The sequence below is a fragment of the Rhineura floridana genome, chromosome 11 (assembly GCF_030035675.1).
Source record: "Rhineura floridana isolate rRhiFlo1 chromosome 11, rRhiFlo1.hap2, whole genome shotgun sequence".
In the NCBI taxonomy this organism is placed as follows: Eukaryota; Metazoa; Chordata; class Lepidosauria; order Squamata; family Rhineuridae; genus Rhineura; species Rhineura floridana.
Genome location: NC_084490.1, coordinates 1,551,768 through 1,573,262, shown reverse-complemented (window position 1 = coordinate 1,573,262; position 21,495 = coordinate 1,551,768). Strand labels below are relative to the sequence as shown.

Below are 21,495 nucleotides of genomic sequence, written 5' to 3'. Positions count from 1 at the left end.
TCTGCTGCGCTCCCTTGGCTGCCGCTCTTCGCTGTGCTGGTCCCAGCATCCAGCTGCCTTGCTTGACCAGGGGCAACCCAAATGACACACTGAGCCCTACACAAACAGTGCTCGTGCTTCTCTCTCCCTGCTCAGCAAGACAACAATGAGGTCTGCCCTCTCTGCAGCCACACCACATGGGTGGCTCACAACTTTCCCTTCGCTCTCTGCGGATCTCGAGTTCTAAACTGCTTGGGCTTGTCTGTGTGTAATTTATAAAGCCACCTTGAGCATGATTTATCACAGTGAGGTGGGGTACAGATGTCAAAATAAAATGAATTGTGAACAGCCAGTATTTTCTCATTGAAGAAATTCCAGGTAGTTAGAAAAAAAATGTTTACACTTTATCCTCTAAACGCAGCCAGCCAGCCAGCCAGCCTCTCGACCCCATGTTTAGAATGAGAACTCAAGCAGTGGATCAAGCATTTGTCCATCCCCCAAACCTTCCTTTGGATTCTGTTACTCCCATTCATGAGATCATTCCAGTCAGCCTACATTGCTTCTAAATCTGCCTCTGCATATCAAGCTTTGTGACACAGCCACGCCCTTCTCCGATACAAACCTGGCCCTTCTCAACCAATACTTCCCAGGGGCTCTTTCTGTCACCCATGCCATTCGGCAGCTCAAGCCTTGTATTTCCAAGATCCCCTTTTGCCACAACACATAAAAGGGGTAGGAAGCTGCCTGCCTGGGAGGGCTGGAGAGGGTATACCAGGCAGCCTGCCTGAAAGACGCTGCCTGCATTCTCCCGGGTTGAGAAAGGGATGCTCACCCCAACAGCAGCCCCCACAACACGCTGCCCCCTTGTGAGCAGCCCAGAAGGGGCAGCAGCAGGGCAGGCAAGCAGAACAGCAGGAGGAAGGGGAGGAATGAGTTGGCCTCCTTCTCTGACGTGAGCAATCCTAGCGAAGCCGCTCCTGGAGCTCAGTTCGGCCGAAAGCCACCGGCAATCTCCCAGAAGGCTGTTTGGTCTTGGGCCCCGCGACAGAGCCCAGCGGCTCAATTCACATTCGAGGAACTCTCTGGAAGAGACAAGGAGGGAATTATACCTGCAGCGCTCCATTGAGGAGTCTGTGCAGAGCTGGTGAATCCAGCTCCACGCAAGCCAGCTTCTGCCTTGTAGAAGGAAGGATTAGTTCCGACTTCCGTGCTGCTGGGGCCAAGGGTCAGTCCCAGAACTGGTTTTCAGTTAACAGAGTGGAAGTGTCTGTGCCTGACAACAAGCTGCAGAGTGTGTGCCATCGCGCTGAGGCTATGGGGAAAGTGCAGAAGGTGCAACTGCCAGGTAAGCCCATGGCATGGCTCAGCCAAGGAAGCTAGCCCAGACTGCTCTGGGGACAACAGGAAGGCACAAAAACACCCACATCTATATACACCCACACACAGCCACCAGCTACTGCCCCAGGTGACTGCCCCAACTGCCCCTCGCCTCTTCGCGCCTGACTTAGCATTGGCCGTAATATTAAAGTTTTCACATATTTCTTTGCTTCTTATTAATGCCTATATTTCACCTAGTCAAGATAAAAGCTCTGTCGACAAAATACTTAAAAAATTAGAAGCCTATTTAAATGATTTAATAAAATCCCATCCTCAAGCCATGCTAATTTTAGCTGGCGATTTTAATGCTAGGATGGGTATATCCGACCATGCATTGTTTGCTAAATTTAAATCGGAGGTTCCAATATTTGACGGCCCTATGTCTATCCCTTCTAGACAATCTATAGATAAGGGTATAAATTATGCTGGATTATGTTTAATGCAATTAACATCAAAACAAAACTTAGTGCTACTAAATGGACGTGCGCGAGGCGACTCGGTAGGAGAAACGACCTATCTATCAACTAGAGGAGCATCTCTAATAGATATATTTGTGTCTCAAGAACTGTTCCCTCTGGTTGATAGTTCTAAGGTCACGCCTCGACCCGAAAGTGATCATTACCCACTTATTCTAACGCTTGCTTTGAATCAGGGGCCTTTACTCTTAGATCAACAAGCCTTTGATATAGATGATGTAATAATACACCCAGCACGGATAAAGTGGCTACCTAAATTGGAGGAAAAGATTTTGAATAGACTAACTTCTACAGAATTACTAATCATAAAAACTCAAATTAATGTCTACAGCTCAAACTTTGGAGGTTTATAACTGCTTTAACCTTTTGTTGACCAAAGTTCGTGAACTGCTTGTTGCTAAATCTACGTTCAAACTGAGTGGCAGATTCCCTAAGTTGAAGCCCTGGTTTGATCAACAATGCCTGGCATATAAAAGACAACTAAATGCCAAACATCTAATCTATAAGAATTCTAGAACTCAGCAAAACTTGGTCAATTTTTGTGAAACTAGAAGGCAATTTAAATCCCTAATAAAAAAGAAAAACCGCCTAGCTTTAAAACAATCCTGGCAAAGCCACTTGCAAGCTTCCAAATTAAAAAATTCGGCTATTTTTTGGCGGCAATTAGCCCTTCAATGGCCTAAATCATCTTTTAAGTTTGAGTGTACAATTGCCCCAACTGTATGGGAAGATTACTATGGTAATCTGTTCCAAACGACTAGTTCTGGATTCTCGCAACCATTGCAATTACCATCTGAAATTCCTTTTTGGCCGCCTGTTACAATTGTCGAAGTGATGGAACTTATAGAAGATCTGAAGCCAAATAAGGCCCCTGGTCCGGACAGTATACCTCCGGAAGTCTTTAAGGCCAATGCTGAGTGGTGGACCCCAATCCTAGCAGTATTGTCTACTACAATAAACTTTACATTACAAATTCCTGAGGGTTGGGGAACTGCAATTATTGTACCCATTTATAAGAAAGGCTCCACTTTAGATCCGGCAAATTACAGGCCTATAAGCTTACTTAATATAATAAGTAAATTATACTCAAGTTATCTGTATAAAAAATGATCATATTGGATAAATCAAAACGAAATTTTAGCCCCAGAACAGGCTGGGTTTCGTTTAGGGCGTTCAACTCTTGATCACGCCCTCGTTTCGCAACATTTGGCAACTAAGTATGCTTGTAAAAAAAGAGGAGCCTTGTTTGCTGCTTTTATCGACCTTAAATCGGCATTTGACCTGATATCGAGAACAAGATTATGGTCCAAACTATTAGACCTGGACATAGATAGGCGCCTATTGATATTAATACAGGGTCTTTATGATGATACGTACCTACAAATTCGTTGTAATAACAAGGGGCACCTAACAAATCCAATTCCTACTTTTAAAGGGGTAAAGCAAGGATGTATATTGGCACCCCTACTGTTTAGTATTTATATTAATGCAGTGGTGGAAAACCTTGCTTTTACTCCCTCTCATCCTCCGAATTTAGTTGGCTCACCAAGATTCTGCCTCTTATATGCGGATGACATAGTACTGTTATCCCAATCACCGATTGGTTTGAAAAGACTTTTGAGGGCTTTTCCTTCTTTTTGTTTGAAAGAAGAACTTATTATAAATTATGAGAAAACGAAAGTCCTAATTTTCACAAGGAGAAAAATAAATCATGTATGGAGAATTAATAACTATTGTATAGACCAAGTTAAATCCTTCAGATATTTAGGAATTGTTTTTCAATCAACAGGCTCATTGCAATTGCACCTTAAATACTCTATGCTAAATGCTAAGCGTACAACTAAGGCTCTATTATCATTCTTTTACAATAAGGGTGGACAACTTGTTCCACCCATTATAAAAATGTTTGTAGCAAAAGTTGTCCCTCAATTACTCTATGGCTCACAAATAACCACAAGTGAGAACATTTTAGTTTTAGAATCTATCCAAAACTCATTTCTCAGAGCTATTCTTGGAGTACCTACATGTGTGCCTAGTTTTATACTGAGGTTGGAAGTTGGTTTACAATCCATTGAATCCCTTGTTTGGAAAATGAAACTATTGTTCTGGCTCAAATTGCTATTCAATCCGAAAGGTCTGGCCCAGCAAGTTTTATTGGATTCTTTTGGTTCCCCTTGGGTTAAAACTGTTCTCGCTAAAATATCTAATTTGGGATTTTCCCTTCCCAATATTTTACAGATGGGCTTTAATTTGGCAAGCGCGACGATTAAAAAGCGTCTTAGTGATATTGATTTTCAAGAGCATTTAATGCAAATTAGGAATCAAAGACATAACCCCAAATTTTGCACTTTAATGTCTTATTTATCGGCTTTGGACTTACCCAATTATAGGAGAGCTTTTACATTAATTAGACTAAATATACTCCCTTCTGCACTCCTCGAGGGCAGGTATAATAAAATACCTTACTTAAAAAGGCTATGTCCTTGCGGATACGACGAGATAGAAACTAGCAAGCATGTGCTTTTTCATTGCTCCTTTTATCAAGACTTAAGACAACAACTAATCGTGCCCATTTTAAAGTCATTACCCGGTAGACCAGAAAGATTTTATGTGGATTATTTACTAGGGGATTGTTCTCCCCAAGTTACTCTTGTAGTTGCCAAATACACAGTTGCTGCAATCCGTTGGAGAAAAATATGTATCCCTGATTGTTAAATGTGTGCCTTTTAATTTTTAAATATTTAAAACCTTTTATACCTCTTCGCGAATTAATCTTTTGTTATTGTTGCTAATATTTTATTGTATCTGGTTTTTGACTGTAATAAAGTATCTTTCGTGTTTGCAAGACTCACAGAGACAGACTCCCCAAACCAGCCAGCCAAGGGATTTGGAAAAAGCGGGGTGCGAGAGAGGCTGTCCCCTTCCTCTCCCTCAAACCGCCAGATTTCAGGGACACCCAGTGAAACTGGTGGGCCACAGGATCCGGGGGAGGCAAAAGAACGTACATAACCACAGAATTAATTTATGGAATTTGCTGCCACAAGAGGCAGCAATTGCCATTAGCTGAGATGGCTTTAAAAGGGGACTAGATACATTCACAAAAAAGAAATTGGGGGGGGGGGGAAGAGAGTATTTATTTTTGTTACATTTTCCCCCACCTTCCTCCAAGGAACTCAGGGCAGCACCCAAGCTTCTTCTCTCCACCCGCCTCCTGCCTCTTTTTATCCTCACAACCACCCTGTGAGGTAAGCCAGGTGGCTTCCCGACCTCTCTGCTGCCTTCAACACAGCCAGGCATTCCCCTGAGCCTGATGCGGTTGTGCCCCAAGTCGTCTTCTCCTCAAACTGCCTCATCATTCTGCCCCTGCTTCCAAAGGGGGGGGGCTCCCCTGAAGGCCGTGCTTGGCCCTCTGCTATTTTTGCTCTGTCTTCATCACACCCCACAACTCTCTCTACCAACTGCCCACCCCCAACAAACCTTCCTCCCTCTGATCCTGCTCCTGAAATTGCCTCCCTGACGTTTCTGCTTTGGTGCTTCATCGCCTCACGCTCAAGCTGTCCAAGATGAACATTCACCGACAACCACCCTGCTGAATAGGCATGTGGCCTGTGGCTTTGGCCATCAGCTTCTCCCCTGGCCTCAAATGGGTCTTTGGCCTGATCCAGCAACCAGGGTCTTCTGAGGATCCTTTGTCAACAAGCAACGTTGCTTCTGCCTTTACAAGACTACAAACATTTTACCTTTCCTCGCTGCTCTTTCGGCAAACGCACCAACACAGGCCTTAGCCATCTATTGCCTATGACCACCTTGCTCCCACCCGCATTCTTCTGCTGCCTCACCTCAATTCAGCACTCTGCTCCCAAGACCACTCTCCTTAGGCAGTGCCCCCCCTAATCCCAAGCCTGGCGCTTCCTGCCTGCACCCAGATCCAGCAAAAGCTCCTCCTCGCCACCTCGCCCTGCAGGGCCCCCAAGGCGTGGCCCCACCACCTCTCTCCCTGCTCTGAGATCCAGCACATCATCACCTTCCTCCCACCAGTCCTTCTACCCTTTGAGGGTCTCCTGCTCCTCCAAAGACTCCGGCCTTTCTCTCTTGCTGCCCCCGAGGTCTGGAACTGACTCTCCCTACCTGATGCCACCACCCCCCGCCCGGTTACATCCTTCAAATCCCTCCTCAAACCCACCTTTTCTGTGAAGCAACTGGGATGACCCCTTAATCTCCATACCTCATTGCAGCCTTCGTCAACCTGAAGCCCTCCAGATGTTTGGGACTGTAACTCCCATCATCCCTGACCAGTGGCTATGCTGGCTGGGGCTGACGGGAGTTGTAGTCCCAGAATCTGGAAGACACCAGGTTGGGGAAGCCTGCCTTACATAGACTTAGTTGTGCTAGCTGAACCAAAGGCGCTGTTCCTTTGTTTACATTTGCCTCCTTCCACTGTTTCCCTTCCACCAAATTAAAGAATGTGAGCCACCCCTGAGCAGGATCCTGCCCTTGTACTCTGTAAAACACCATGCACAGGAACAGTGTAACACACACACACCCCAAGGGCATCAATGCGCTTCATGGCTGAGTGAGAGCTTCAGCCTGGCTTCCTCTTCATTTCTCGTCTGACATGCGTAAGAACAGAACCTGCCACCTCCAGAGGTACCAGCTGCTAGGGAGAAACAGCGGGAAAGGACCATCAGTATGAGAACACGTGAAGAGCCCTGCTGGAACAGACCAAAGGGCCACCTTGCTCGCAGAGGCCAACCATGTGCCTCAAAAGGAAGCCTGTAGGCAGGTGTGAGGTCAAAAGCAGTACTCTCCCCACCGGCGACTCCCAGCAATGGGCATTCAGAGGCACCTGGTCTCCAGTACTGAAAGACATATAGAGCCATCAGGGCTAGTAGCTATCAACAGCCTTATCCATCAATTTGTCTTAAAGCCATCCAAACTGATGCATTAACACACACTATATTTTGTGGTAGCAAATTCCATAGTTTTAACCATGCACTGTGTGACGGAATGCTTCCTTTATCCATCCTAAACCTCCCACTGATTTGCTGTACTGAGGAGGAAAGGGAAAAAAATCTCCACATCCAGTGCCTTCGCACCATGCGTAATATTATATACAGTACCTTGCAAAAGTAATCGGACCCCTGACCAATGCTCTCGTATTACTGAATTACAAATGGTACATTGTAATTTCATTCTGTATGGTATTTTATCTGGAAACACTGAAACTCAAAATCAATTACTGTAAGGTGACATTGGTTTTATGTTGGGAAATGTTTGTAAGAAACATAAAAAACTGAAACATGTTGCTTGCAGAAGTATTCAACCCCCACACATTAATACTTGGTAGAGCAACCTTTTGCCGCAGTAACAGCTTTAAATATTTTAGGGTAGGTACATACCAGCTTTGCACACAGTGTCAGAGGGATTTTGGCCCATTCTTCTTGGCAGATTCACTCCAGGTCGTTCAGGTTGCATTACCTGCAGACCGCAATTTTCAAATGGCGCCACAGATTCTCAATGGAATTAAGATCAGGACTTTGACTGGGCCACTGTACGACATTCACCTTTTTGTTCTTGAGCCACTCCAATGTTGCTTTGGCCTTGTGCTTGGGATCATTGCCCTGTGAATCTCCTCCCAAGCTTCAGTTTTGTAGTGGACTGAAGCAGATTCTCTTGCAGTATTTCCCTGTATGTTGCTCCATCCATTCTTCCTTCAATTTTTACAAGATGCCCAGTTCCTGCTGATGAGAAGCATCCCCACAGCATGATGCTGCCACCACCACACTTGACTGTAGGGATGGAGTGCTTTGAGGCATGGGCACCGTTAGGGTTGCGCCACACGTAAGTTTTGCCCCAAAAGCTCTATCTTGGTCTCATCTTACCACAAGACCTTTTCCCACATTGCAGCTGGGGCACTCTCATGCTTTCTGGTAAACTCCAGATGTGCTTTCAGATGGTACTTTTTGAGTAACGGCTTCTTTCTTACCACCCTCCCATACAGGCCAGTGTTATGCAGAGCTCTTGATATGGTTGACTGGTGCACCATTACTCCACTCCCTGCCACTGAACTCTGTAGCTCCTTCAAAGTGATTGTTGGCCTCTCTGTGGCTTCTCTCACAAGTCTCCATTTTGTTCGAGCGCTGAGTTTTGAGGGATGGCCTTTTCTTGGCAGTGCCTGGGTGGTGTGACACAGCTTCCACTTCCTGATTATTGATCCAACTGTGCTCATTGGGATATCCAAACCCTTGGATATTAGTTTCTACCCTTTTCCTAATCTATGCATTTGTATCACATTATCTCTCACTTCTGTAGAATGCTCTTTGGTCTTCATTTTCCTTCAGATCCACAGCCTGACCAATGATCCTTCCACAGTGGGGGTTTTATCCTGACAATGTGGCAGCAACTTTAATGGTTCACAGGTGGAGGCCAATGGGAAGGTAACTGTCCTTGATAGGGCAATTTCATCTGTAAACTGGGAGCTTCCATAGCACAGGGGTTGAATACTTATGCAAGCAACATGTTTCAGTTTTTTATGTTTCTTCCAAACATTTCCCAACATAAAACCAATGTCACCTTACAATAATTGATTTTGAGTTTCAGTGTTTCAAAATAAAATATCATACAGAACAAAATTACAATGTACCATTTGTAATTCAGTAATATGGGAGCATTGGTCAGGGGTCTGATTACTTTTGCAAAATGGTAATGGACTGCCTGACTTATGGCGATGCTACGAATAGGGTTTTCATGGTCAGCGGTATTCAGAGGGGGTTTACCACTGCCTCCCTCTGAGGCTGAGAGGCAGTGACTGGCCCAAGTGAGCTTCATGGCTGTGTGGGGATTTGAACCCTGGTCTCCCAAGTCATAGTCCAATACCTTAACCACTACACCACACTGGGTCTTGATTACTTTTGCAAGGCACTGTATATTTCTGTACAGTATATGTAAGCAAAGAACCCATGGTCTGGCTGGCTGCTTGCAGTATTAAAATAACAGCCAATCCCAAATCCTGTACAGTAGAACAGAAAGCCAGAAAAGACTCCGCTCAGTCCACTTCCTATGCTGGTGTTTTTGAGAATTTTCTCCCATTGAGATCTCACTCATCTCCAACAAGGCTCACTTTGGTTGCTCCAAGAGACAGGTGCCCTTGACGAGAGGCTGGTCCAGCAAGATGGTTCTTATGGATGACAAAAATACAGGGTTTCATTCAACTAAAGAATCTAAGTTGTGGCTATTAATTTCAGCGAGTCTACTCTGAGTAAAAGTGAACTGAATACTACTCACAGAGCCCTTTTTAGACTAGAATGCAGGATATAAACATTCTAAAGAAATAATAATGCATAGGCTCATGACATTTTTCAACTCCTGCCGCTTCCTTGTATTAAGTTCTGGGACATGTGGTGCTGGCAGACAACTGTCATTTGGCATTTTCCAAATTCACAGAAATGCTCAATCTATATCTATGCCAGCCTTCCCCAATCTGGCGACCTCCAGATGTTGTGGACTACAACTCCCATCAGCCTCAGCCAGCATGGCTGATCTATGTTAACTGGCTATACAAACACTACCCAAGTGCAGTTCTGGACACAGCAGTGACCTGATGTGGAGAAATGGCCTACTGGATGAGGAGGGGGAAGTCCAGGTTCATATACTTGCTCTGCCTTGAAACTTCCTTGGTGGCCATGACTATTTCCCACCCAGGATCACCCCACAGGCAGAGAGCCCAGGAACTTTTGTTGGGCAAAAACCTCCTTCCTCAGATATGACACAGATTGAGATTGAGCCCGTACATAAAGGTTCACTGGAGAATGCACCAAATTCACGAAGCAGAAACCAAGGAGAAAATAAAGAAGAACACAAAGGGCAGGATCAGTTCAGTACACGCTGTGCATTTGCTGGAGCTTCAGAGAGGGTGAACGCAAGTCACACAAGTTACAAAGCAGAGGCTACTGAATCCACAAGGGCAACCATGCCACTCAACTGCAGCTAACATAGCTGTAGGAGGGCTCAAATACCAACTAAAAAGTATTTCTGTTTGAGCTTTCCTGGATTAGAGCAGATGAGTCGAGCAGAACCTAGAGGTGCCAAGAAGCCAGAATTTAGGTCTAGAACAAAGCGAGCTCATCACAGGATCACACTGGACACCGAGCCCAGACCAGCAGCTCCCAACTCCAACTGTGTCTGGAATTTCATGTACAACAACTGAGAAATGCACACAGATTGGGGGCGCCTTTCTTTAGAGAGCAAAACCTGAGAGCAGTTCAAGGACAGCACGCGTCAAACTAGAATACTCCCAAGGTTGTTTTTTTTAACTTAAAAGTACCTTTTTGCAAGGTGAATGATTTGCATATAAACTGTTCTTCTAATTGCAAATTTTTAAAACCAATTGTAAAATGGTATTTTATATTGTTTAACCCACCCTGGGGCCCTGTAGTGAAGGCAAAGCAAGAAATTCAACAAACCATCATCACCACCACCACTAGCAGCAGTGGGGCGGCGGGAGGTCTTTCTCATTAGTTTAGTTCACAGTTCAGCTTACGCACCTCTCCTCTCTCAGATACAGCCATAGGTTTCATGGCTAGATTGGTCACAATTGATTTGAAGACTGAAGAACAAACAGAATAACTAATAAAGCAATATTTTTAAATGCAGAATATTGTTGATACAGTTTGTCATTTATTTAGATGATTTCTCTTAAATAGCCTTGAAATATTATCAAGGTTCTTCCTAATATTTACTAATTCTATTAAGAAGGTATAAGAAGAATCCTGCTGGATCAAGCCACAGGGGGCCCATCCAGTCCAGCATCTTGTTCTCACATTAGCCAACCAGGTGCCTCTTCTGGGAAACCCACAACCAGGGATATGAACGCCACGAGCAGCTCTCTCCCCAGCTGTGGTTCCCAGCACTTGTGTTCACAGATATACTGTCTTCAGTGGCAGAGGTAGAACATTGGCGATCACTCGTGGCCGAGTAAGATTGTCTTCCAAGATAAGGTCTTTAACAGTGGGTCCGTAAGTGACTGTGGAGGCCAATTCTGGATCCACACAGCCTCCCACAGTGTGGATATACTGTCCTCAATGGCAGAGGTAGAGAACAGAGGCATCGTGGCTAGTAGCCATTCATAGCCTTCTCCTCCATGAATTTGTCCAATCATCATTTAAAGCTGCCCAAATTGGCAGCCATTGCTAATTCTTGTGAGAGCAAATTCCATAGTTTAACTCTGTGCACCGAGAAGGCCTTTATTTTATCTCTGCTGAATCAACCAACATCCAAGTTCATTGGATGACCCCAGTGGATTTTAGCATTATCAGAGAGGGAGAAAAACTTCTCCCTACCCATGCTCTCCATACCAGGCACCATCTTACATACCTCTGTAGTGCCACCCTACTTGGCTGTTATACTAAAAAGCCCCAAATTTTTGAACTTTTCCAGATAGAGGAGTTGCTCTAGCCCCTTGATCACTTTGCTTGCCCCTTTTCTGAGCCTTTTTTAGCCCTACAAAGGCCTTTTTGAGGTGAGGCAAAGCCACCCCTAAGGATTTCAAACACAAACAACTTTTAAGAAAACCCTTTCATTAAGCACCAAGAAATTCATACTAGGCACTGAAAGATCTCAGTTCATCCATTATGCATTTTAACTTTTTAGTATCTTCAGATACATAGTATTTTACTTGTTACACATCTTACAGCACTTCAGACCAAGAAGAATCCTGCCACTTGAATGTATGCAAGCCGGCTTTCTTCGCCTGCAAATAGTGAATGTGGCTCACTGGTGACATCCCCCCCCGCCCGCCCGCCCGCCCGCATACCAAACAGCCTTTCCCAACATGGTGACCTCTGGCCATTTTAGACTACAATTCCCATCAGCCCCAGCATTATACAGTCATGATGGCTTAAACCCTAGTGAGAAGTATTCCCAGTGCCTGGTCCCAGTTAGTACTCCAGCAGCTGTTTTCAATGCAATGCAGTTTCTGGGCAGTCTTCAAAGATACCTCCATGAACAAAGCATTGCAGCAATCTAACCAGGAGGCCACCAGACACTGGATAACTGTAGCCAAGCTTTCTCTAACCAGGAGGGGAAACAGCAGGCGGCATAGAAGCCTTGGCTAGTGAAAGGCACTCCTTGCCAGTAGCAACAGCACTAGATCAACTGCCATTAAGGCTGGCTTAGGGTGCTTCCTGTTCTGTGTGCTCACAGCCTGTATCTAAAGTGGGGGCAGATTTGTGTTTCAGGAGCCCAATATTCCCCAGGAAACCCGCTCACAACAATCCATGATTTTGGAGAAAAACAGAGAGCTGCTTTGCTGTTTCACTGCTGCCAAGTTTTACTCCCTTTTGGAATGTGGGCCACTCATTTGCAACTTCAGCCACCCACAACTAGCACAGTTAACTGTGTGCACACAATGTAGAGCTGCACTAGCAAAAAGTTATCTGGACAGCAGCGACTGCAGGCCAAGTACAGGTTATATATCTGTATGGCGACCCTATGAATAAGGTGTTTATGGTTAGCGGTATTCAGAGGCGGGTTATCATTGCCTCCCTCTGAGGCTAGTCCTCCCCAGCTGGCTAGGGCCTGCTCAGCTTGCCACAGCTGCACAAGCCAGCCCCTTCCTTGTCCACAACTGCCAGCTGGGGGACAGCTGGCTCGTCGGGACTATGCAGCTTGCCCACGGCTGCACAGGTGGCAGGGCACATAACCCCTGAGCCACTCACTGTGGGGGGATCTTTAGCTGGCCCTTTACACCCAGGAGACACGAGTGGGGATTTGAACTCACAGACTCTGGACTCCCAGCCAGGCTCTCCTCCCCACTGTGCTAGACCAGCTTTGTATCTGTGTCTGAACAATCCAATTAAAGAAATGTTTACTAAAATCCGTCATAACATGTGGTTTTATCAGGGAAAATATTTTGCTTCCAATTACACATACTAGAAGTCCAGGTGCTCAGTATTCAATGCCTCACCCAAAGCGTTCTTACCTTTCCCTTATGCCTCTGTGGAGACGGGGCCTCAGAATTGTATACCTGTTCCAAGGTACTTGAAACAGTTCCCCAGCCTTGCACACCTCCCAATCCATCCAAAGACCAGCGGAGTGCCATCATACCAGGTAGCAGGCTAAGCACCAATTCCAGAAGAAAAATGAGCACCATCGTGCAACATCAGAGAATACAAACTGTGCCCGATACAATTTTGCATTTTAAAATACAATTTAAACTTCATGATTGTCAAGATCCCAACAACATTATGAAATTCACTGTGCTTGCCACCAACATTTATGAATAAGAGAAGCTCCTTAGTTGCTGCAGCTTTTGGCACTGATGAATATATGCAAGACTTTAACTCAACCTAGGGTAGCAGCAGTTACAATTCCCTGCAGCAATGAATTCCACAGGTTAATAGCACACTGCACAAAACATGTCCACCACAAACCTAATAATAGGCATGTCAATAGCAGCTGCCTCCAGGCAAGAAAAAGCTTTACCAAAGTTTGCCAGGAGATGCGTGTGTTTTCCTCTTCCCCCTTTTAGAACACAAATGGTTGAAAGAACTACTGGAGATAGACCAGCCAGTAGCTCTGTTAACTTCTCTACAAGGCTGCCTAATATGTATCAGCTTTACTGTGGAGCAACACTCAGTGAATCTGTTTAACTCTCTCTTCACTGTGTACAGTTTTATAAACCTATATGTTTATTTCTTCCCATAAAGTAAGAAATCCCCAAAGTATATCTGTTCTCTCATGGTTGACATAAGCTGCCTTGTACTAAGTCAGGCCGTTAATTCATCTAGCTCAGTACTGCCTACACTGACTGGCAGTGGCTCTCCGGGGTTTCAGGAAACATTCCCAGCCCTACCTGGAGATGCTGCCAGGGGCTGGACCCAGGAACTTCTGTATACAAACCAAGTGCTCTACCACTGAGCTATGTGCTCTTTTCTGTACACACTCCAATTGAGCTCTGTTTTGAGATATGGCAACCACAATCACACATACTCTCCTAGATCTAGAACAAGAGTGTTTAGAAGTTTACCTGCAGAACTCTACCAAGAGCTTGATGGCCAGACAGACAAAAACCAGCACATTATATTCCCAAAAACAGTTGCATTCAGGGCATGTCCCAAGGCTGCAATACTGCAAGTGAGGTGCTCCGATCTTGACTTTTGGCATACAAAAATAATCATTATCAAGTTACTGGAAACCACAGGGTGGGAAGTGCTTTCGTGCTCAGCCATCGTGAGAGCAGGATGCTGGACTAGATGGGCCAGTGGCCTGATCCAGCAGGCTCTTCTTATATTCTTAATGGACAGTAGGCAAGCTGCCTAGGAAATTCCTGACCTCCCTTAGCTAGAATTTTGTGCTACCACATTATGGTGCTGCAGACTATCACCTTTTTCTGCCAAAGGTTCTCTTCAGCAAGCTACACTCAGACACACCACCCTGAGAACAAAAGCTGCCACAGCATTGTGCCCAACTACAGACAATTTCCATATACAGGCAGATGTCCACATTCACCAGGTGGAGGCATCACAGCCAGTTCAATAAGCAACATGTTGTAAGGGAATAACAACACTGGGGGTAGGGGGAGGCAAAGAGAAAAGAAAGGAAACCAGGACCTCAAGCCCTGCACAGCACATCATGGAAGATCTCTTGCTTCTGGAAGACATTTTGGCATCAGAGATTGATCCAAACTGGATACAAAATATAACAGACAGTTTAAAAAAAGAATGCTGTGACATTCACCTTCACTCTCCCTGTGACAGACTGATTTCTCTCTCCCCCCCCCAATCAGTTTCTCAAGGCTGGTGATCTGACAGAGACCTGTACGAAAATTGAACTTGGAACTCCAGAACAGAACCAAACTGCAGATCTCTCAACCCCTTCAATATCTTTCCCAGGATCAGAGACAGTGGGAGAAGGCTATGATGCTAATGTACAGTGTTGCAACCTCTACCTTTTGAGGTCTCTGCAAGCACGACAGGAGCGCTGGGGCAACCACAAAACCTTCAGGGGTGAATGGAAGATGCCCAAGACATTCTCTCCCTTCCTTTCCACAGTCTCTAGGAACCAGGGCAATCCAATGGCCCGCCACAACCCTTGCCTGGGGTTTAAGGCACCCTTGGCCAAGAGTTTCCCTACTTAGGCAAAACCGGAACAGGGGCCCCCGCCTTTGCAGGGTAAGCCTTCCAAGGACAGGTGACAATCAAGACAAAACAGTCTTGCAGCAGCAGCAGAAGTAGCAGCACGCTTCAGAATCTGCCACCCACCCCCACCGTCGAACACACAGAATCTGGAGAGGGGGGAGAAGGCAGGGGCTCCCTGTTAAAAGGGGAAACTAAGGGCCCGCGCGCGAGGGCATGCACGGGAGAAGAGAGCAGGCCGCAAAGGAGACCCCGCCCGCGGAGCAAGCGAGGAAGCAGCGCGCACGGGCTTAGGCCGAGCGTGGAGGAGAGAGGGCGCTGCGTCCAGAGGTACCTCCGCAAGAGGGGGAGGGGCGGCCCAGCCACCCCAGCAGCAGGCAGGGTCGAGAGGGGGCGGGGCCCTCATCCTGCGGCGGGGGGACGCGCGGGGCCAGCCCCCCTCCCCCGCAGAGGCCCCGGGGGTTGCGAAAGGGCCCCGTCTCCATGGCGACGGAGGGGCGGGGCCCCAAGGGAGTGGGTGGGGGCTCCCCGGTTCCCATAGCGACGGCGGGAGAGGAAGGGGGGCCAGCGGGGTGCCTTACCCACTGCTCCGCGCGCGGGGAGGAGGAGGAGAGGGGGGGACGGGAGAGGGGAAGAGGAGGAGGCCGCAGCGGCGTCTACGGCTCCGCTTCTCTCGGTCCTTCCTCCTCTCGCCGCTTGTTTGTGTTTGTAACCAAGATGGCCGCCCTCCTCCCGGTCACGTGACGCGGGCTACAAGGCAAGGCCGTGGGAGGGTCACGTGTCTGAGGAAAAGACGGTAGAGGAAACGGACGTTGCGCAGCCGCAGTCGTTGATGCCGCGCGCCAGGAAGACGTGCGTCTGTACGTGTAGCCTCGAACGAACGCATTTCCCCCTCATATCCAGTCCCCCCTCCCTTAGCGGCACGCTCGCCCATCATGTGACTTTCTTTCCTTCTCTTCCTCCCGCTGCCCGCCTCCCCCTCACCTCGAGCGCTGCAGGAATGGGAGGGGGCAGAGAAAGGCTCGCGCGTCTGAGTGCCACGTGATTAAAACGCTCCGCTTATCGCTGACGCCTCTCGGGGGCCGGCACGACCCTTATCATGTGACCGGCGTCACGGCAGTCCCGAAGTTTTGTCCCCCCGCCTGCAACCTGGATTGCGTCGATGACGTCATGCAGTTCGTTTAAACGCTATCACGCTTAAAATGACGCCAGCCAAAGAAAAAAAGACCGAAGGGCGAGAGTATCAAGGGGGCGGGGCTTGTTAGCTTGAAAGTCACGTGTGCCTGTGGCGCCGTCTTCGCCTTGGCCTTGTGGGTCACCCTGAGGAGAGTCCTTGAAGGGCGGGATGGAAATGGCCCGTCGAAGCAAATAACTCATAGCATGAGGATGCTCCAAAGGCCACAGTGGGGACCCAGCCCGAAAAGGTCGCGAGAAACGTGGCAGACTTTCGATTTCTCCAAAAGTGCTAGGCTTCTTCGTCAGGCAAAGCTGATAGGAGTGTGCCTGACGGGGAAGGAATAAGACGACACCTCCTCACATTAAAAGGACAAAATGTACTTATATGTGTGTGTTTGTGTATATACACATATACATAGAATCATAGAATAGTAGACTTGGAAGGGGCCTGCAGGAATCCCAATCAAAGCATTCCCGACAGATGGCTGTCCAGCTGCCTCTTGAATGCCTCCAGTGTCGGAGAGCCCACTCCCTCTCTAGGGAAATGGTTCCATTTACATATGGCTCTAACAGTTAGGAAGTTTTTCCTGATGTCCAGTCGAAATCTGGCTTCCTGCAACTGGAGCCCATTATTCTGTGTCCTGCACTCTGGGATGATTGAGAAGAGATCCCGGCCCTCCTCTGTGTGACAACCTTTCATGTACTTGAAGAGTGCTGTCATATCTCCCCTCAGTCTTCTCTTCTTTAGGCTAAACATGCCCAGTTCTTTCAGTCTCTCCTCATATATTAAAAATTATGTAAAGAAAATGAGGCTGGGTGTTTAAACAGCTATGTGGGGATCCTTAGCCAACCTGGTGCCCTCCAGCAGTTTTGGACAATGCCCCATGCTGACTGGAGCTGATGGGAGTTGTAGTCCAAAACTGCTGGAGGGCACGAGGTTGGCCAAGGATGCCTAGTAAGAGTGATTATGGGCTAATTCCTCCCAGGTGCTGTGATACCAGTTCATCCTTCTGGGATGAAGAAGTGATGGCTGCTGCTCCCCATTGGCCACCGAGAAAGGAGAAAGAAAGAAAAGCCTGGCTCCTACCACCCCTGCCTTGTGAAACTAACATCTTGCCGGATGAAGAGTTCTAGAGAACCTGAAAGCTTTCAAGGTTTTGGGGCCTTCTTTGGTTTGTCCTCCTAATAAAGGCATTACCATGGACCAACACAGTTACGCTTGCATATGTTGATATGATTATGATCTGCCAGGACCATATTTTTTATACCCCCTTCCTCAGGACAGGGTAGCATAGCATATGGATAGTTCTCTTCCCCCATCCCATTTGATCCTCACAACAACCCTATGAGGTAGGTTAGGCAAACCAATAGTGATGGGCCTAAGGTCAACTCAGTGAGCTTTATGGCTGAATTGAGAATTCACACCTAAGTCTCTGCAGTCCACATCTAATGTTTTAACCACTACACCACACCACCATGAGATGCTTATGTGGTGGTGGGTAACCCAGATTCCAGTGCTATTAAGCTCACTCAGTGGTCTTTGGGCTTGGCACTCCTGCCCTCACTCCTTGACGAACCTCACGGGATTGTTGTAAGACTGTAATGCTCCACTGACCTCCGTTGAAGATGGAACCCCAGATTAAAAATATTAAATAAATCAATAACTTTTGCTATTGTTTTTATTCCTTTTTTTTTAGTTAGTTGCTAACTTGACCCTTATATTTATTTAAATATATTTTGTATTTCTTTAGTGGTCAGTTGACCATAATAAACTTTTGACTGATTGACTGTGGGCTTTTAAATTTAATGTATTTTTCCTCTCTGTTGTAACTCACTTTAAAAAAATGTGCATGCTGCTTTTTCCAGCATGTTCAAACATTTTTTAAAGAGAAGTCTTCTGGATGTTTGTTCCATTTAGACTTTTCTGCAGAACTCTTGGAAAGACAGAGGGGAGGAGAAAGCAAGCTGATCGTGGCTATGAACCAGGCAGAAGAAGAATGTGGGACGGGGGGCTTGGCAGACAGACAGTCAAGGGCAGGGGTGAGGGACCTGTAGCCCCCCAGATGTCAGACTCCAAGCCCCAGCAGCCAGCATTGCCAGTGGGCAGGGTTGATGAAGGGGAGCCTTTGCAAGCAGGTGCTCTCCAGCTGTTTTGGACTACAACAGCAGCACTGGCTGCAGCTGATGAGCGCTGTAGTCCACAACAGCTGGACGGCACCTGTTTGGCAAAGGTCTATGAAGAGAGTTGCAGACCAGCAATATCTGGAGGGGCACAGGTAAGTTCCCCAGCCCTGATCTAAGGAGAGGCAGATCCAGACCCAGGCAATAGTGGGGGAAGCTGGTGAGTTTCAGGGGTGTCTTGGACTGTGGGAAATCAGGGTGTTCTCTGCGCCTGCTAGGGTTGCCAGTTTCTTGAACTGAGACTGATCCTGTATCTTTAGGAGAAGAGAAAGTCAGCCAAGTGCAGTTGTTTTTGCAACTCTGTAATGAGAAAAACCACAAGGTGGAATTCTCCCTTCCCCTTGCACAACTTTTAAAGATTCAGAAGATCTCTTGGTTGCCAGGCCCGGACCCCAAGAGGTCTTCTGTATCTTTAAAAGTTGTGGAGTGGGGACGGAGAATTCCACCTTTTGCTTTTTCCCATTACAGAGTTGCAAGAACACCTGCACTTGGCTGACTTTCTCTTCTCCTAAAGATACAGGATCAGTCTCAGGCCCTGAACCTGGCAACCCTAGCACCTGCTAGGCAGTTGAACTGGTTGTCTCTAGAGGCTTAGAAGGAGTGTGGATGTCCATGGAAACAGTGAATGTGTTGCAAATTGTTTATCAGCCCAACCTAATTTACGACTTGGGCGGTTCCCCTAGGATGAAGGGAACCACCTTACAATGATCTCCCCCTTATCTGGTGATGGTGATGTCAAGGGTTCCCCTGGAACACACCCCAAGGTTCATTCACTGTGTCACACAGGCCCTTGGCACAAAGTGGCCTTGGATTAGTATTCACCACCACCCTTTCCCGTGGGTATCTCTGCCCACCCCCACAACTAAGTCCCCACCACCCATGAATTCATACTCCACTAAAGGTCTGGGAGGCTTTGCAATGCTTTGCAATGTTCCTTTACTTTTTAATCTCTGTTGCTCTCAAGTATTTCACACCTCTGCTAAATTCTGTAAATGGAGCCCCATTAAGTCCTTCTGCCCCTTCAGCCCTTTCTAAGGGAAGATGTTAAATTTGTGTAACCTAATAAATTATATTACCTATTACATGTATATCCAACCCTTCCTCCCAAAGAAGCCAGGGTGGCAAACATACAAACAATAAAACTATAAAAACAGCTAAATTGATTTAATGAATAAATTCAATCTGATTGATTGGTTGATTGATTGACTAAATAGAAACAATCTTGTGTATGGCTGGCACTGCATGGTTTAGATTAGAACAATATGGCTTGGATTCCACTGTGCCATAAAATCTCTGCCAGCCTGTCCAACCTTCCCAGATCTTTGCCCAGTGCCCCACCCCACAGAAACCTGGGACCTAAAGCGTTGATAGCCTACTTGGAGAGTGGGGTGGGTGTGCAAGGTTCATCCACCTCTCTGGGCGTGACTCTTGCTCTCTGCCCTATGGAGGGTGGGTGGGGAGGGCTGAGATATATCAGTGGGATGCTGCAATTCCATCGGCCTATTTTCTCCGGGAGCCCTCAGGATGGGCACTGAGATAGCAACACACTTGCTGGCATTTCTTCTGGTACTTGAGGGCATTGTCATAGGATGCCATGCCAGAGATGAATCATTTAGGTGAGTTGCAGAAGAAAAGGGAGCGGGCATGGGGGCAGAAATTATGAGGTTGATGTTTGGTTACAGGAAAATATTTATTTATGTACTTATTTGTTTATTTATTATTTGATTTATATCCCACCCTTCCTCCCAGGAGGAGCACAGGGTGGCAATAACAGACAGGTAATAATTGTTGTGTGCTTTCAAGTCTATGATGACCTATGCCACCCTATGAATCAGTGACCTCCAATAGCATCTGGCCAAAATGCATAATTTGTGGAGGGGCACCCGATTTTGGAAGTGCTGGACAGAAAAGGGAGCATAGAGGGCAAGAGCATGCTGGCTCCTTGTGTGGGTTTTCCTCATAACCATGAGGACTAGACTCTCTTATTGGATTGGGACAGAAAGCTGAGATTCCAAGGATACCAAAATTCTGCAGTTTTGTGGCAACTCCATGGACGTGTCAAACAGAAAGAGCTGAATGTGGAAACACTAATTAGAACGAAAGGGGCCATGGCTGGGAAGGCTAGAGGTTCAGTTTCAGTTAACTGCTCCTATAACACAGCTTTCCCCAACCTGGTGACCTCAGATGTTTTGGAGTACAACTTCCATCAATCCCAGCCAGTTGTAGTCCAAATCTGGGAGTGGGGGACAGTTGCCAATTAAGGGGAAGCTGCTATAGGGTCTCGGCCTTGAAAGGAAGCACCTAGCTGTCAACCCGTGAATACGCAAAACAGAGGTTTGTCTGTCTGACTTTGAAATGCTCAGAAAACCTGGCCCCTGGCTTGACTGAGGAAAAAGACAAGAGTATCCACGTGAATCTTTTTTAATATCTACTGTTTTCCCCCATCCCCAACTATATTCCCAAACATGCTCAGGAAATTAAAATGTTGATATGCTTCATATTTCCATGTTTTAAAGCCATCCTCTGGAGTTAATTTCCTTGTGGATCCTAATCATGGGGTCTGCTGTTTAGCTGGCTGGAAAGGTCTGCTCGCGTTATTTTGCATCTAAGCTATTTAGCAGCTCAGGTTTAGCAACGCATTGTGCGAAATCTGTGTCATTCATAATTTTCCAAAGAACAATGTGAGAGAGAGAGCACTAAAGTACCCATTTTACAGATGGGAAACTAAGGCCTAAAGCAGGGATGGGGAACCTGTGGCCCTGGGTGTTCGAATCTAACAGTATCCAGAATGCCACAAGTTCCTCATCCCTGGTCTAGAGTGAAGTGTGATTTCCTTAAGGCTATACAGTCCATTCAAGCATGCTTTGAACTAATAGTTCTCACTCCCCAAATAAAGAGTCATTAGACCATGCTACCTGCCTGCTACGATTCACTAGACTTCTTCCCAGAGAAATCCAGAGCCTCTCCTCTCCTGTAAATCAGTTTTGCTTACAAAGTCCTCCCCTGTCCCACCCCACCCCACCCACTGCTTACCCCAGTCCGTTACCTTCTGGTATTTATAGCTTTACTATTTCTTGATTGCTGTGTCTTAATCCCAATGGGTTATTTTAAGCCAATAATTCTCTTGCACACCCAGTTGCAAATTCCCACTGACGTTTGCTCCCAGCTTGAAC

The 21,495-nt window shown here is 46.6% G+C and overlaps 1 protein-coding gene and 1 long non-coding RNA gene across 7 annotated transcripts in view; one reads left to right on the top strand and one right to left on the bottom strand.

Moving 5' to 3' along the window:
* Nucleotides 1-16,105, bottom strand: part of GIGYF1 (GRB10 interacting GYF protein 1) — a 44,898-nt gene extending 28,793 nt beyond the window's left edge. For 2 of the 6 annotated variants that reach the window (XM_061588943.1, XM_061588941.1), the window contains exons 1-2: nt 15,547-15,761; nt 812-1,061 (exon numbers count right to left, since the gene is read on the bottom strand). The gene's annotated coding sequence lies outside the window, so the exon portion shown is untranslated. Of the gene's footprint in view, nt 1-811; nt 1,062-6,375; nt 6,487-15,546; nt 15,762-15,949 lie in introns of those variants that run through there. The other 4 variants (XM_061588938.1, XM_061588942.1, XM_061588939.1 and 1 more) reach the window with 3 other exon arrangements.
* LOC133366159 (uncharacterized) lies at nt 15,034-17,850 on the top strand. Its single transcript, XR_009758360.1, has 3 exons — nt 15,034-15,295; nt 15,683-16,518; nt 17,128-17,850. It is a non-coding gene; the product is annotated as an uncharacterized LOC133366159 (long non-coding RNA).
* Nucleotides 17,851-21,495: the final 3,645 nt, after the last annotated feature.